Here is a 15,023-nt window from a genome sequence, read left to right as displayed (position 1 = left end):
ACCAAAGAAACCAGTTTCTAGCAGGATTACACTTCCTCACCTTATTCAATTAAAAGCATTGTCTAATCAAATGGCATCCACAGGTTTAAAAAAAATCATTGGATATTTTCAATGAAATTTCTACCCCATTCATGGATAGAGACGTGTGATTCTGTAGTGAACTAGTTATAGGCACTCTTTAGCCCTTTTGGGACATTATTGCATACATACTGCAATGTGGCATGATCTCTCTTCCCTTCACAAAAAAGCCTCTTCTTACAGCTGTAAAGTTAACACACCAATGTTCCATTTGCTTCTGATGTCATAATAAAAACACTGAAAAAATCATTTGATTGACCGATTGTAAATTTGACTGCCTTTACAATGCATTTCAGCCCTGGCATAGTATTTCACAGGTGATTGGAGAGGATTCCCTTTGAACATTGCTGTCTATGCATCCATGATGTCAAATTTCAGTCATTTCTTAAATAGTAAAGTCATGGAAGGTGAAACACTGTGCTTTCATGTTGTAAGTTTACAGGCATGCTTTCCGTTCCTTGATGTATGTTATTTTTCACTACGATAGCCAGAAAAGGCTGTACTGCCATCGTCCAACAGAAATCCGTGGCGCTCAGCTCACATGGATTTTGAAATTGGATTCGAGTTGCTTTCGCACCCGACCGGGTCGTTTACGAAAACTTCACGACTGCCAGGAAGCAGATAGCTCCAGTGAAGTGCATTGGCCGGGAATCGAACCCTGTTCAACTGCTTGGAAGGCAGCTATGCTCACCACTATACCACCAATGCTCCCTACGGAGGAATGTCTTACCGCTGCTGTCACAAAAGATATGGGATTTTGGCGTGTTTTGCTTTCGGACGTTTCGGAGGACCATGGCATGTGGCTCGTTGGTCTAGGGGTATGATTCTCGCTTAGGGTGCGAGAGGTCCCGGGTTCAAATCCCGGACGAGCCCTTGGCGACGTGCGTCCGTCCTGTACCCTTTGCCAGGGATCCAGCATTATGGCGCCTGGTTTGGGCCCAACTCTGAAAAACGTGATGGCGTGCTCGGAGTGCCAGATTTCTGCTTTGCCAGCGATTACTTTCTGATCACGTGATGCAGTATATATTACATGATTCTCGGCTATTTGGTCAAAATGGCAGCGCTGAGCGCACTGAGCAACATTAACAGGTCATCTCCCCTAGCATTCGGTAACATTCACACCCTTTACTTTTATTGTTCCATTTACTTGTGCAAATGCGCTACCAAAAGAAACCAGTTTCTAGCAGGATTACACTTCCTCACCTTATTCAATTAAAAGTACTGTCTAATCAAATGGGCATCCACAGGTTAAAAAAAATCATTTGGATATTTTCAATGAAATTCTCACCCCATTCGTGTATAGAGACATTTGGTTCTGTGGTGAACTAATTTCAGGCACTCTTTAGCCCTCGTGGGACATTATTGCATACACACTGCAATGTGGCATGATCTCTCTTCCCTTCACAAAAAAAAGCCTCTTCTTAAGGCTGTAAAGTTAACACAGCAATGTCCCATTTGCTTATGATGACATAATAAAAACATTGAAAAAATTATTTAATTGATTGTATATTTAACTGCCTTTACAATGCATTTCAGCACTGGAATAGTGTTTCACAGGTTATTGGAGAGGATTCCCTTTGAACATTGCTGTCTACGCATCCATGATGGAAAGTTCCAGTAATTTCTGAAACACGGTGCTTCCATGTTGTAAGTTTACATGCATTCCGTTTCCTGATGCAAATTATTGGCCAGTACTGTTATCGTAGAACGGAAATCCGCTGCACTCTGCTCTCACGGATTTTGAAATCGGATTTGTGTTGCTTTCACACCCCCACTGGCCATTTTTGAAAATGAGGCATCTGCCAGGAAACTTAATGCTGCCGCAAACTGCATTGGCCGGGAATCGAACCCGGGTCAACTGCTTGGAAGGCAGCTATGCTCACCACTATACCACCAATGCTCCCTACGGAGGAATGTCTTACCGCTGCTGTCACAAAAGATTTGGGATTTTGGCGTGTTTTGCTTTCGGACATTTCGGAGGACCACGGCAATCGCTAGTAGTCCATCGGTGGCTCGTTGGTCTAGGGGTATGATTCTCGCTTTGGGTGCGAGAGGTCCCGGGTTCAAATCCCGGACGAGCCCTTGGCGACCTCCGTCCGTCGTGTGCCCTTTGCAGGGGGTCCAGCATTATGGCGCCTGGTTTGGGCTCACATCTGAAAAACCTGATGGCATGCTTGCAGTGCCAGATTTCTGCTTTGAAAGCGATTGGTTTCTGATCACGTGATGCAGTGTATGTTACATGATTCTCGGCTATTTGGTCAAAATGGCAGCGGATGCTTTCGAAACCCTCGCTTCCCAGGAGAGTGGCGAGTCAATTCATCACCTTGGACCCCTCGGCCACGCTGCCTCGCATCGATGAAACTACCTGTGAAAAATGCTTTGGTTTCTCACACAGATAACGCTTTTAATTTTTTCTTAAGACTTTCGTGGGCACACAAAGTACAGTTTACACTGTGTGATGAAGGCCTATAGCTAAAAAGCATAGCCGTCGTATAATTCAATTTTAAAACAGATTTTTGCATTCACGACGACTAATGTCAACCCTTTGGTCTGAATGAAAATGTACTGAGTGCACTGAGCAACGTTAACAGGTCATCTCCCCTAGCATTCGGTACCATTCACACCCTTTACTTTTATTGTTCCATTTACTTGTGCAAATACGCTACCAACAGAAACCAGTTTCTAGCAGGATTACATTTCCTCACGTTATTCAGTTAAAAGCATTGTCTAATCAAATAGGCATCCACAGGTTTAAAAAAAATCATTAGGATATTTTCAATGAAATTTCTACCCCATTCATGGATAGAGACGTGTGATTCTGTAGTGAACTAGTTATAGGCACTCTTTAGCCCTTTTGGGACATTATTGCATACATACTGCAATGTGGCATGATCTCTCTTCCCTTCACAAAAAAGCCTCTTCTTACAGCTGTAAAGTTAACACACCAATGTTCCATTTGCTTCTGATGTCATAATAAAAACACTGAAAAAATCATTTGATTGACTGATTGTAAATTTGACTGCCTTTACAATGCATTTCAGCCCTGGCATAGTATTTCACAGGTGATTGGAGAGGATTCCCTTTGAACATTGCTGTCTATGCATCCATGATGTCAAATTTCAGTCATTTCTTAAATAGTAAAGTCATGGAAGGTGAAACACTGTGCTTTCATGTTGTAAGTTTACAGGCATGCTTTCCGTTCCTTGATGTATGTTATTTTTCACTACGATAGCCAGAAAAGGCTGTACTGCCATCGTCCAACAGAAATCCGTGGCGCTCAGCTCACATGGATTTTGAAATTGGATTCGAGTTGCTTTCGCACCCGACCGGGTCGTTTACGAAAACTTCACGACTGCCAGGAAGCAGATAGCTCCAGTGAAGTGCATTGGCCGGGAATCGAACCCGGGTCAACTGCTTGGAAGGCAGCTATGCTCACCACTATACCACCAATGCTCCCTACGGAGGAATGTCTTACCGCTGCTGTCACAAAAGATATGGGATTTTGGCGTGTTTTGCTTTCGGACGTTTCGGAGGACCATGGCATGTGGCTCGTTGGTCTAGGGGTATGATTCTCGCTTAGGGTGCGAGAGGTCCCGGGTTCAAATCCCGGACGAGCCCTTGGCGACGTGCGTCCGTCCTGTACCCTTTGCCAGGGATCCAGCATTATGGCGCCTGGTTTGGGCCCAACTCTGAAAAATGTGATGGCGTGCTCGGAGTGCCAGATTCTGCTTTGCCAGCGATTACTTTCTGATCACGTGATGCAGTATATATTACATGATTCTCGGCTATTTGGTCAAAATGGCAGCGCTGAGCGCACTGAGCAACATTAACAGGTCATCTCCCCTAGCATTCGGTAACATTCACACCCTTTACTTTTATTGTTCCATTTACTTGTGCAAATGCGCTACCAAAAGAAACCAGTTTCTAGCAGGATTACACTTCCTCACCTTATTCAATTAAAAGTACTGTCTAATCAAATGGGCATCCACAGGTTAAAAAAAATCATTTGGATATTTTCAATGAAATTCTCACCCCATTCGTGTATAGAGACATTTGGTTCTGTGGTGAACTAATTTCAGGCACTCTTTAGCCCTCGTGGGACATTATTGCATACACACTGCAATGTGGCATGATCTCTCTTCCCTTCACAAAAAAAAAGCCTCTTCTTAAGGCTGTAAAGTTAACACAGCAATGTCCCATTTGCTTATGATGACATAATAAAAACATTGAAAAAATTATTTAATTGATTGTATATTTAACTGCCTTTACAATGCATTTCAGCACTGGAATAGTGTTTCACAGGTTATTGGAGAGGATTCCCTTTGAACATTGCTGTCTACGCATCCATGATGGAAAGTTCCAGTAATTTCTGAAACACGGTGCTTCCATGTTGTAAGTTTACATGCATTCCGTTTCCTGATGCAAATTATTGGCCAGTACTGTTATCGTAGAACGGAAATCCGCTGCACTCTGCTCTCACGGATTTTGAAATCGGATTTGTGTTGCTTTCACACCCCCACTGGCCATTTTTGAAAATGAGGCATCTGCCAGGAAACTTAATGCTGCCGCAAACTGCATTGGCCGGGAATCGAACCCGGGTCAACTGCTTGGAAGGCAGCTATGCTCACCACTATACCACCAATGCTCCCTACGGAGGAATGTCTTACCGCTGCTGTCACAAAAGATTTGGGATTTTGGCGTGTTTTGCTTTCGGACATTTCGGAGGACCACGGCAATCGCTAGTAGTCCATCGGTGGCTCGTTGGTCCTGGGTTCAAATCCCGGACGAGCCCTTGGCGACCTCCGTCCGTCGTGTGCCCTTTGCAGGGGGTCCAGCATTATGGCGCCTGGTTTGGGCTCACATCTGAAAAACCTGATGGCATGCTTGCAGTGCCAGATTTCTGCTTTGAAAGCGATTGGTTTCTGATCACGTGATGCAGTGTATGTTACATGATTCTCGGCTATTTGGTCAAAATGGCAGCGGATGCTTTCGAAACCCTCGCTTCCCAGGAGAGTGGCGAGTCAATTCATCACCTTGGACCCCTCGGCCACGCTGCCTCGCATCGATGAAACTACCTGTGAAAAATGCTTTGGTTTCTCACACAGATAACGCTTTTAAGTTTTTCTTAAGACTTTTGTGGGCACACGAAGTACAGTTTACACTGTGTGATGAAGGCCTATAGCTAAAAAGCATAGCCGTCGTATAATTCAATTTTAAAACAGATTTTTGCATTCACGACGACTAATGTCAACCCTTTGGTCTGAATGAAAATGTACTGAGTGCACTGAGCAACGTTAACAGGTCATCTCCCCTAGCATTCGGTACCATTCACACCCTTTACTTTTATTGTTCCATTTACTTGTGCAAATACGCTACCAACAGAAACCAGTTTCTAGCAGGATTACATTTCCTCACGTTATTCAGTTAAAAGCATTGTCTAATCAAATAGGCATCCACAGGTTTAAAAAAAATCATTAGGATATTTTCAATGAAATTTCTACCCCATTCATGGATAGAGACGTGTGATTCTGTAGTGAACTAGTTATAGGCACTCTTTAGCCCTTTTGGGACATTATTGCATACATACTGCAATGTGGCATGATCTCTCTTCCCTTCACAAAAAAGCCTCTTCTTACAGCTGTAAAGTTAACACACCAATGTTCCATTTGCTTCTGATGTCATAATAAAAACACTGAAAAAATCATTGGATTGACTGATTGTAAATTTGACTGCCTTTACAATGCATTTCAGCCCTGGCATAGTATTTCACAGGTGATTGGAGAGGATTCCCTTTGAACATTGCTGTCTATGCATCCATGATGTCAAATTTCAGTCATTTCTTAAATAGTAAAGTCATGGAAGGTGAAACACTGTGCTTTCATGTTGTAAGTTTACAGGCATGCTTTCCGTTCCTTGATGTATGTTATTTTTCACTACGATAGCCAGAAAAGGCTGTACTGCCATCGTCCAACAGAAATCCGTGGCGCTCAGCTCACATGGATTTTGAAATTGGATTCGAGTTGCTTTCGCACCCGACCGGGTCGTTTACGAAAACTTCACGACTGCCAGGAAGCAGATAGCTCCAGTGAAGTGCATTGGCCGGGAATCGAACCCGGGTCAACTGCTTGGAAGGCAGCTATGCTCACCACTATACCACCAATGCTCCCTACGGAGGAATGTCTTACCGCTGCTGTCACAAAAGATATGGGATTTTGGCGTGTTTTGCTTTCGGACGTTTCGGAGGACCATGGCATGTGGCTCGTTGGTCTAGGGGTATGATTCTCGCTTAGGGTGCGAGAGGTCCCGGGTTCAAATCCCGGACGAGCCCTTGGCGACGTGCGTCCGTCCTGTACCCTTTGCCAGGGATCCAGCATTATGGCGCCTGGTTTGGGCCCAACTCTGAAAAATGTGATGGCGTGCTCGGAGTGCCAGATTTCTGCTTTGCCAGCGATTACTTTCTGATCACGTGATGCAGTATATATTACATGATTCTCGGCTATTTGGTCAAAATGGCAGCGCTGAGCGCACTGAGCAACATTAACAGGTCATCTCCCCTAGCATTCGGTAACATTCACACCCTTTACTTTTATTGTTCCATTTACTTGTGCAAATGCGCTACCAAAAGAAACCAGTTTCTAGCAGGATTACACTTCCTCACCTTATTCAATTAAAAGTACTGTCTAATCAAATGGGCATCCACAGGTTAAAAAAAAATCATTTGGATATTTTCAATGAAATTCTCACCCCATTCGTGTATAGAGACATTTGGTTCTGTGGTGAACTAATTTCAGGCACTCTTTAGCCCTCGTGGGACATTATTGCATACACACTGCAATGTGGCATGATCTCTCTTCCCTTCACAAAAAAAAAGCCTCTTCTTAAGGCTGTAAAGTTAACACAGCAATGTCCCATTTGCTTATGATGACATAATAAAAACATTGAAAAAATTATTTAATTGATTGTATATTTAACTGCCTTTACAATGCATTTCAGCACTGGAATAGTGTTTCACAGGTTATTGGAGAGGATTCCCTTTGAACATTGCTGTCTACGCATCCATGATGGAAAGTTCCAGTAATTTCTGAAACACGGTGCTTCCATGTTGTAAGTTTACATGCATTCCGTTTCCTGATGCAAATTATTGGCCAGTACTGTTATCGTAGAACGAAATCCGCTGCACTCTGCTCTCACGGATTTTGAAATCGATTTGTGTTGCTTTCACACCCCCACTGGCCATTTTTGAAAATGAGGCATCTGCCAGGAAACTTAATGCTGCCGCAAACTGCATTGGCCGGGAATCGAACCGGGTCAACTGCTTGGAAGGCAGCTATGCTCACCACTATACCACCAATGCTCCCTACGGAGGAATGTCTTACCGCTGCTGTCACAAAAGATTTGGGATTTTGGCGTGTTTTGCTTTCGGACATTTCGGAGGACCACGGCAATCGCTAGTAGTCCATCGGTGGCTCGTTGGTCTAGGGGTATGATTCTCGCTTTGGGTGCGAGAGGTCCCGGGTTCAAATCCCGGACGAGCCCTTGGCGACCTCCGTCCGTCGTGTGCCCTTTGCAGGGGGTCCAGCATTATGGCGCCTGGTTTGGGCTCACATCTGAAAAACCTGATGGCATGCTTGCAGTGCCAGATTTCTGCTTTGAAAGCGATTGGTTTCTGATCACGTGATGCAGTGTATGTTACATGATTCTCGGCTATTTGGTCAAAATGGCAGCGGATGCTTTCGAAACCCTCGCTTCCCAGGAGAGTGGCGAGTCAATTCATCACCTTGGACCCTCGGCCACGCTGCCTCGCATCGATGAAACTACCTGTGAAAAATGCTTTGGTTTCTCACACAGATAACGCTTTTAATTTTTCTTAAGACTTTGTGGGCACACAAAGTACAGTTTACACTGTGTGATGAAGGCCTATAGCTAAAAGCATAGCCCGTATAATTCAATTTTAAAACAGATTTTTGCATTCACGACGACTAATGTCAACCCTTTGGTCTGAATGAAAATGTACTGAGTGCACTGAGCAACGTTAACAGGTCATCTCCCTAGCATTCGGTACCATTCACACCCTTTACTTTTATTGTTCCATTTACTTGTGCAAATACGCTACCAACAGAAACCAGTTTCTAGCAGGATTACATTTCCTCACGTTATTCAGTTAAAAGCATTGTCTAATCAAATAGGCATCCACAGGTTTAAAAAAAATCATTAGGATATTTTCAATGAAATTTCTACCCCATTCATGGATAGAGACGTGTGATTCTGTAGTGAACTAGTTATAGGCACTCTTTAGCCCTTTTGGGACATTTGCATACATACTGCAATGTGGCATGATCTCTTCCCTTCACAAAAAAGCCTCTTCTTACAGCTGTAAAGTTAACACACCAATGTTCCATTTGCTTCTGATGTCATAATAAAAACACTGAAAAAATCATTTGATTGACTGATTGTAAATTTGACTGCCTTTACAATGCATTTCAGCCCTGGCATAGTATTTCACAGGTGATTGGAGAGGATTCCCTTTGAACATTGCTGTCTATGCATCCATGATGTCAAATTTCAGTCATTTCTTAAATAGTAAAGTCATGGAAGGTGAAACACTGTGCTTTCATGTTGTAAGTTTACAGGCATGCTTTCCGTTCCTTGATGTATGTTATTTTTCACTACGATAGCCAGAAAAGGCTGTACTGCCATCGTCCAACAGAAATCCGTGGCGCTCAGCTCACATGGATTTTGAAATTGGATTCGAGTTGCTTTCGCACCCGACCGGGTCGTTTACGAAAACTTCACGACTGCCAGGAAGCAGATAGCTCCAGTGAAGTGCATTGGCCGGGAATCGAACCCGGGTCAACTGCTTGGAAGGCAGCTATGCTCACCACTATACCACCAATGCTCCCACGGAGGAATGTCTTACGCTGCTGTCACAAAAGATATGGGATTTTGGCGTGTTTTGCTTTGACGTTTCGGAGGACCATGGCATGTGGCTCGTTGGTCTAGGGGTATGATTCTCGCTTAGGGTGCGGAGGTCGGGTTCAAATCTCGGAGAGCCCTGGCGACGTGCGTCCGTCCTGTACCCTTTGCCAGGGATCCAGCATTATGGCGCCTGGTTTGGGCCCAACTCTGAAAAGTGATGGCGTGCTCGGAGTGCCAGATTTCTGCTTTGCCAGCGATTACTTTCTGATCACGTGATGCAGTATATATTACATGATTCTCGGCTATTTGGTCAAATGGCAGCGCTGAGCGCACTGAGCAACATTAACAGGTCATCTCCCTAGCATTCGGTAACATTCACACCCTTTACTTTTATTGTTCCATTTACTTGTGCAAATCGCACCAAAAGAAACCAGTTTCTAGCAGGATTACACTTCCTCACCTTATTCAATTAAAAGTACTGTCTAATCAAATGGGCATCCACAGGTTAAAAAAATCATTTGGATATTTTCAATGAAATTCTCACCCCATTCGTGTATAGAGACATTTGGTTTGGTGAACTAATTTCAGGCACTCTTTAGCCCTCGTGGGACATTTTGCATACACACTGCAATGTGGCATGATCTCTTCCTTCACAAAAAAAGCCTCTTCTTAAGGCTGTAAAGTTAACACAGCAATGTCCCATTTGCTTATGATGACATAATAAAAACATTGAAAAAATTATTTAATTGATTGTATATTTAACTGCCTTTACAATGCATTTCAGCACTGGAATAGTTTTACAGGTTATTGGAGGATTCCTTTGAACATTGCTGTCTCGCATCCATGATGGAAAGTTCCAGTAATTTCTGAAACACGGTGCTTCCATGTTGTAAGTTTACATGCATTCCCTTCCTGATGCAAATTATTGGCAGTACTGTATCGAAGCGAATCCGCTGCCTGCTCACGGATTTTGAAATCGGATTTGTGTTGCTTTCACCCCACTGGCCATTTTGAAAATGAGGCATCTGCCAGGAAACTTAATGCCGCAAACTGCATTGGCCGGGAATCGAACCCGGTCAACTGCTTGGAAGGCAGCTATGCTCACCACTATACCACCAATGCTCCCTACGGAGGAATGTCTTACCGCTGCTGTCACAAAAGATTTGGGATTTTGGCGTGTTTTGCTTTCGGACATTTCGAGGACCACGGCAATTAGTAGTCCATCGTGGCTCTTGGTCTAGGGAGATCTCGCTTGGTGCGAGAGTCCGGTTCAAATCCCGGACGAGCCTGGCGACCTCCGTCCGTCGTGTGCCCTTTGCAGGGGTCCAGCATTATGGCGCCTGGTTTGGGCTCACATCTGCCTGATGGCATGCTTGCAGTGCCAGATTTCTGCTTTGAAAGCGATTAGTTTCTGATCACGTGATGCAGTGTATGTTACATGATTCTCGGCTATTTGGTCAAAATGGCAGCGGAAGCATTCGAAACCCTCGCTTCCCAGGAGAGTGGCGAGTCAATTCATCACCTTGGACCCCTCGGCCACGCTGCCTCGCATCGATAAAACTACCTGTGAAAAATGCTTTGGTTTCTCACACTTATAACGCTTTTAAGTTTACTTCGTGGGCACACGAAGTACAGTTTACACTGTGTGATGAAGGCCTATAGCTAAAAAGCATAGCCGTCGTATAATTCAATTTTAAAACAGATTTTTGCATTCACGACGACTAATGTCAACCCTTTGGTCTGAATGAAAATGTACTGAGTGCACTGAGCAACGTTAACAGGTCATCTCCCCTAGCATTCGGTACCATTCACACCCTTTACTTTTATTGTTCCATTTACTTGTGCAAATGCGCTACCAACAGAAACCAGTTTCTAGCAGGATTACATTTCCTCACGTTATTCAGTTAAAAGTACTGTCTAATCAAATGGGCATCCACAGGTTAAAAAAAATCATTCAGATATTTTAAATGAAATTTATACCCCATTCATGGACAGAGACGTGTGATTCTGTAGTGAACTAATTTCAGGCACTTTTTAGCCCTTGTGGAACATTATTGCATACACACTGCAATGTGGCATGATCTCTCTTCCCTTCACAAAAAAAAGCCTCTTCTTAAAGCTGTAAAGTTAACACAGCAATTTCCCATTTGCTTCTGATGTCATAATAAAAACACTGAAAAAATCATTTGATTGACTGATTGTATATTTAACTGCCTTTACAATGCATTTCAGCCCTGGCATAGTATTTCACAGGTGATTGGACCTTGAACCCCTCGGCCATGCTTCCTCGCATCGATGAAACTACCTGTGAGAAATGCCTTGGTTTCTTACACTTTTAACGATTGCAAAAAACTGCAGATATTGCCGAAGATTCTCATTGACCATTGCTGTCTATGCTTTTGTGATGTCAGAATTCAATAATCTCTGAAATATTAAATTCACAGATGGTGAAACACTCTGCTTTCATGGTTTAAGTTTGCAGCATGTGTTACGTTTCCTGATACAAATGATTTACCTTTACATTGGCCAGAACGAGCCATACAGTTGAAGTTGGTCCATTGTTTTCTGGGCACTGCTTCGTGTACGTTGCGAACTCAGATAACCCAATAGTTTGTTTACATTTCGGAATAAATTCAGGATTTTCAGTTCCACAAAGTCATTTGACGATTTAGCCCGACTGGTTATCGGGCCAACAGAGTGTTTAAAGCCATCGCCAAACCTCGGCTGAACTGTGGCAAAACGTCTGTCTGACCACTTCTCTCAAGATGCATACGTTCTTCCTGTCGTTACGATGCAGCTTTACAATGGCTTCTCTGGCTAGAAAACACAAGACATTGTCTTCTGCCTCTTGATCTTCCTGGTCATCTCTGTTAACATTACTGTTACCTAGATAAGATTACTGTTAGCTAAATAAGATTTCACTCAGTTCATTTACCCCTCCACTTCCCTCCCAGCCTGCTATCTCTCAATTGTGTGGTGCTTCTTGGCAGATTACTGGGAGAATCGGTGAAATAACCTGAGAAAGACATTAAGCCGAGAAATCGCATCATGTGTAGTAGTAAAATTAAGCTGTTTCCTACACACAAATACAAAGGAAACAGAGGGAAGATGGTGCTGAGACTTAGTTGGATCATACCTTTCAGTAATTTTCCAGAAATACATAGACTTGTATCAACTGACCCAACTTTAATTGCACCCCATAGCTGCACAGGGTGGTATCTTCTCTGTCTTCACGTATTCAGCTTGTTTGTGTTAACAAAACGATTGTATATTTTGAAGCATGAGGAGCATCTATCTTCAGTTTTAAACACATCCTTGCTTGAAATGGTTAAATCCATTGAATGAGCAATCAATCATGTGAATCATTGGCCATTAGGTGGCCCAAGAGATTATCCTAAAGTTCTGTGCTCCGATTTTTAAATGTGAAAAACAAAATAATTTTTTTAATGGAAATGTGGTATATTCTTAATTTATCATTCTCTGTAATTTTGAGTTTGTTTTGGATTTTTCTTAATAAATCCCATTACCGGATTAGTTAGGGTTTTCAACACACTTGTCCCTGGTTATGGTTATACATTTTGTTGTACATCGCTCTGGATAAGAGCATCTGCCAAATGCCTGTAATATAATGTAATGTCAGGATAAATAATAGGCAAGACAAATTCCAAAGTATGTGGCAGAACCATTAACAAAAAGCTTCACATTGGAGTTAAGAAAGAAAATTTAATGATACAAGAAACATGTTTACTTTTCAATAAAGAATTTCGGGCCAGATTAAATATGGAAGTGGTTCCAACTGTCATAATTTGGAAAACATACAGCCAATGTGGGGAAAATTCGTTTTTTGTGGAGAGATGACATTTACATCATTCGGCAGATACTCATATCCCCAGCAATTTAGAATTGCTTTTAATTTTAGTTCAAGGTAATTTGCATGCACATATTTAGTAAAATAAATAAATAAATAAATAAAAAACAAACAAACAAATAAAACAACATTCAAGTCAAATAACTGCTGTCCACATAATTTCCACCATTTTTTAAGAGTTAGTAAACTTTTAAGTTTTTTGAGGTAAGTACAGGGTAGGTTGGTGCTTAATACAGTTGTTCTTAGAAGAAATGAGTCTTCTGTAAGGCAGAAGATGGCAAGTGACTTCACATTACTTACTTTTACTTCCTGAATATAAGAGTCATAAGGGAACCATCAAGGCCAAATGATTTCCCCCAGACTGCATAGATCAAACCACTTAACTATTCCTTCAAATGTAATCAGACTCTTCAGGCTCTGCTTGTAAATCAGTGGCGAGGAAAGGTATATTCAGTTTTTTTTTAAATGAATCTTTTATGGATCTGTGGTCCCTGGCTTATTCTGAGGTAAGAAATAAAATGTATTGGATTCATTATTAATATAAACCTCATCTGATGTTTTTACTCCGACTGTGCAGCAGTTTTGCTTGCAGTTTTTCTGATTTCTCACCCCTTACACAGAACAAACACCTTGTCCTGATTATTTGTTTTTCAATTTTGAGAGAAGTTTTTCTGTCAATTCTAGCTACCTAGTGTAAGAAATAATTGGACCTTGTAGATTTATACACATTGAGGTTAATTTTTTTTAAAGTATATAATAATACATTTTATCAATAAAATTCTTCATCTGACTAAGTTTTTTCATTTTCAAAATGGTGCAGCATGACCTGAGATCACAATACTTTAATACATGCATGAGCAGACTGGGCTCCCCCTAGTTTTCTAATAAAAAAGTCATCTATATATTAAAAATTTGCATGCGAAAATGAATACCATTTAGGTAGAGGGATCTCCAAAGGTCTGAATTTCCTTACTCAAAAAGAAAGGATTTTAACTGTACTGCAACTTATAATAAGTTTGGGAAAAGAGGAATACTACACTGGATGCAGGCAGCAATTCAAATCTGCAAGAACAAGGTGATAATGATTTAAATAAGGGGGAAACATCCAAGAATCCAAGAATTTGATATCATCAATGAGTAGGATGTTATTTCATCAGAATTTAAAATGCCAAACAAAAATTGAGCTAGCAAATAGTTAGTCAACCATGGCTAATGTCAAAAACAAGCAACAAAAAAAATGGTAAAGGAGAAAATGGGAATTCCTTTTGTTTTGTATTCTTTAAGTAAAGGATAGGACCAAAGCTATCCAGTTAGATTTATTTGTGTGGATTTTTGCCATGGAGAATATTAGTTGAAATTATTATTATTTGCCCTGTGCTCTTTGGATGGAAAAAACTAAAGCGGTGGATATAATTCATAGTATGCTTTCAAGCAGATATTTCATTCCATTGATCAAGCATGGAGAGCTTTTTCATGGTTTGAGTAGGGATTAACAGGTTTTTGTATCTGGTCAGCATGCATTATAGTCATAGCCCATGGCTTCCTGGAACAGCAGATGGACAGTTAATAGATCTCAATGTGTCTCATCCTATTTTTGCTCCCTGTTACCTTATTAGGTTCTAAGTAGCAGGCTAATAACCCTGCTGCACAAAGCCATCTGACAAACTGGGCAAGGACCCAGCTCTATATATTGTCTGCCCCCATGCACAAATATAAGCAAACTTTAATCCAACTGCCTAAACAAAAACTGTGAAACAGAATTAGATTTCCACCACCACATTATTCGATAAATTGAAGTGGACGATACAAACATCACAGATTCCTAAATTGTTTTGTGTATTTCCGTTATTTGCAAATAAACCTGGAAAGAGCGATTCCTTTTATTTGAGGTATTTGTAAATGATTAGTAAATGAAACAAACACTTGTATATAAAATAACTGAAATAATTCAAATGATTGAAATTCTAATACTATTTTAAATAAATTTGTACAAATTCAAAAAATATTCATTTGTTCTTTATAATTTCTTAAAATACTTCAGAACTGTTTCAAATAAAATTTTTAATATATTTGATGATTAGGGCCACCAGTTTGTCTCCACCATGTGAATGCTCTGTAGGGATTAAAACTTGTATTTCAATGGTCCCCATAGGCACTCCAA

General features: G+C 41.5%; 13 non-coding genes across 13 annotated transcripts; 5 read left to right on the top strand and 8 right to left on the bottom strand.

Annotated features, from left to right (window-relative positions):
• Positions 1-714: 714 nt before the first annotated feature.
• trnag-ucc (transfer RNA glycine (anticodon UCC)) lies at positions 715-786 on the bottom strand. Its single transcript has one exon. It is a non-coding gene; the product is annotated as a tRNA-Gly (tRNA).
• A 93-nt stretch (positions 787-879) lies between these two features.
• trnap-agg (transfer RNA proline (anticodon AGG)) lies at positions 880-951 on the top strand. The gene has a single exon. It is a non-coding gene; the product is annotated as a tRNA-Pro (tRNA).
• A 955-nt stretch (positions 952-1,906) lies between these two features.
• trnag-ucc (transfer RNA glycine (anticodon UCC)) lies at positions 1,907-1,978 on the bottom strand. The gene has a single exon. It is a non-coding gene; the product is annotated as a tRNA-Gly (tRNA).
• Positions 1,979-2,088: 110 nt separating this feature from the next.
• trnap-ugg (transfer RNA proline (anticodon UGG)) lies at positions 2,089-2,160 on the top strand. Its single transcript has one exon. It is a non-coding gene; the product is annotated as a tRNA-Pro (tRNA).
• A 1,299-nt stretch (positions 2,161-3,459) lies between these two features.
• Positions 3,460-3,531, bottom strand: trnag-ucc (transfer RNA glycine (anticodon UCC)). Its single transcript has one exon. It is a non-coding gene; the product is annotated as a tRNA-Gly (tRNA).
• A 93-nt stretch (positions 3,532-3,624) lies between these two features.
• On the top strand, positions 3,625-3,696 carry trnap-agg (transfer RNA proline (anticodon AGG)). The gene has a single exon. It is a non-coding gene; the product is annotated as a tRNA-Pro (tRNA).
• Positions 3,697-4,651: 955 nt separating this feature from the next.
• Positions 4,652-4,723, bottom strand: trnag-ucc (transfer RNA glycine (anticodon UCC)). Its single transcript has one exon. It is a non-coding gene; the product is annotated as a tRNA-Gly (tRNA).
• A 1,446-nt stretch (positions 4,724-6,169) lies between these two features.
• Positions 6,170-6,241, bottom strand: trnag-ucc (transfer RNA glycine (anticodon UCC)). Its single transcript has one exon. It is a non-coding gene; the product is annotated as a tRNA-Gly (tRNA).
• Positions 6,242-6,334: 93 nt separating this feature from the next.
• Positions 6,335-6,406, top strand: trnap-agg (transfer RNA proline (anticodon AGG)). Its single transcript has one exon. It is a non-coding gene; the product is annotated as a tRNA-Pro (tRNA).
• A 955-nt stretch (positions 6,407-7,361) lies between these two features.
• Positions 7,362-7,432, bottom strand: trnag-ucc (transfer RNA glycine (anticodon UCC)). Its single transcript has one exon. It is a non-coding gene; the product is annotated as a tRNA-Gly (tRNA).
• A 110-nt stretch (positions 7,433-7,542) lies between these two features.
• Positions 7,543-7,614, top strand: trnap-ugg (transfer RNA proline (anticodon UGG)). The gene has a single exon. It is a non-coding gene; the product is annotated as a tRNA-Pro (tRNA).
• Positions 7,615-8,902: 1,288 nt separating this feature from the next.
• trnag-ucc (transfer RNA glycine (anticodon UCC)) lies at positions 8,903-8,974 on the bottom strand. The gene has a single exon. It is a non-coding gene; the product is annotated as a tRNA-Gly (tRNA).
• A 1,071-nt stretch (positions 8,975-10,045) lies between these two features.
• On the bottom strand, positions 10,046-10,116 carry trnag-ucc (transfer RNA glycine (anticodon UCC)). The gene has a single exon. It is a non-coding gene; the product is annotated as a tRNA-Gly (tRNA).
• Between the last annotated feature and the right edge of the window lie 4,907 nt (positions 10,117-15,023).

This window comes from Anguilla rostrata, chromosome 1 (assembly GCF_018555375.3).
Source record: "Anguilla rostrata isolate EN2019 chromosome 1, ASM1855537v3, whole genome shotgun sequence".
Lineage (NCBI taxonomy): Eukaryota > Metazoa > Chordata > Actinopteri > Anguilliformes > Anguillidae > Anguilla > Anguilla rostrata.
The sequence above is the reverse complement of the archived record's forward strand: the minus strand, read 5'-3'. Positions and strand labels throughout refer to the sequence as shown.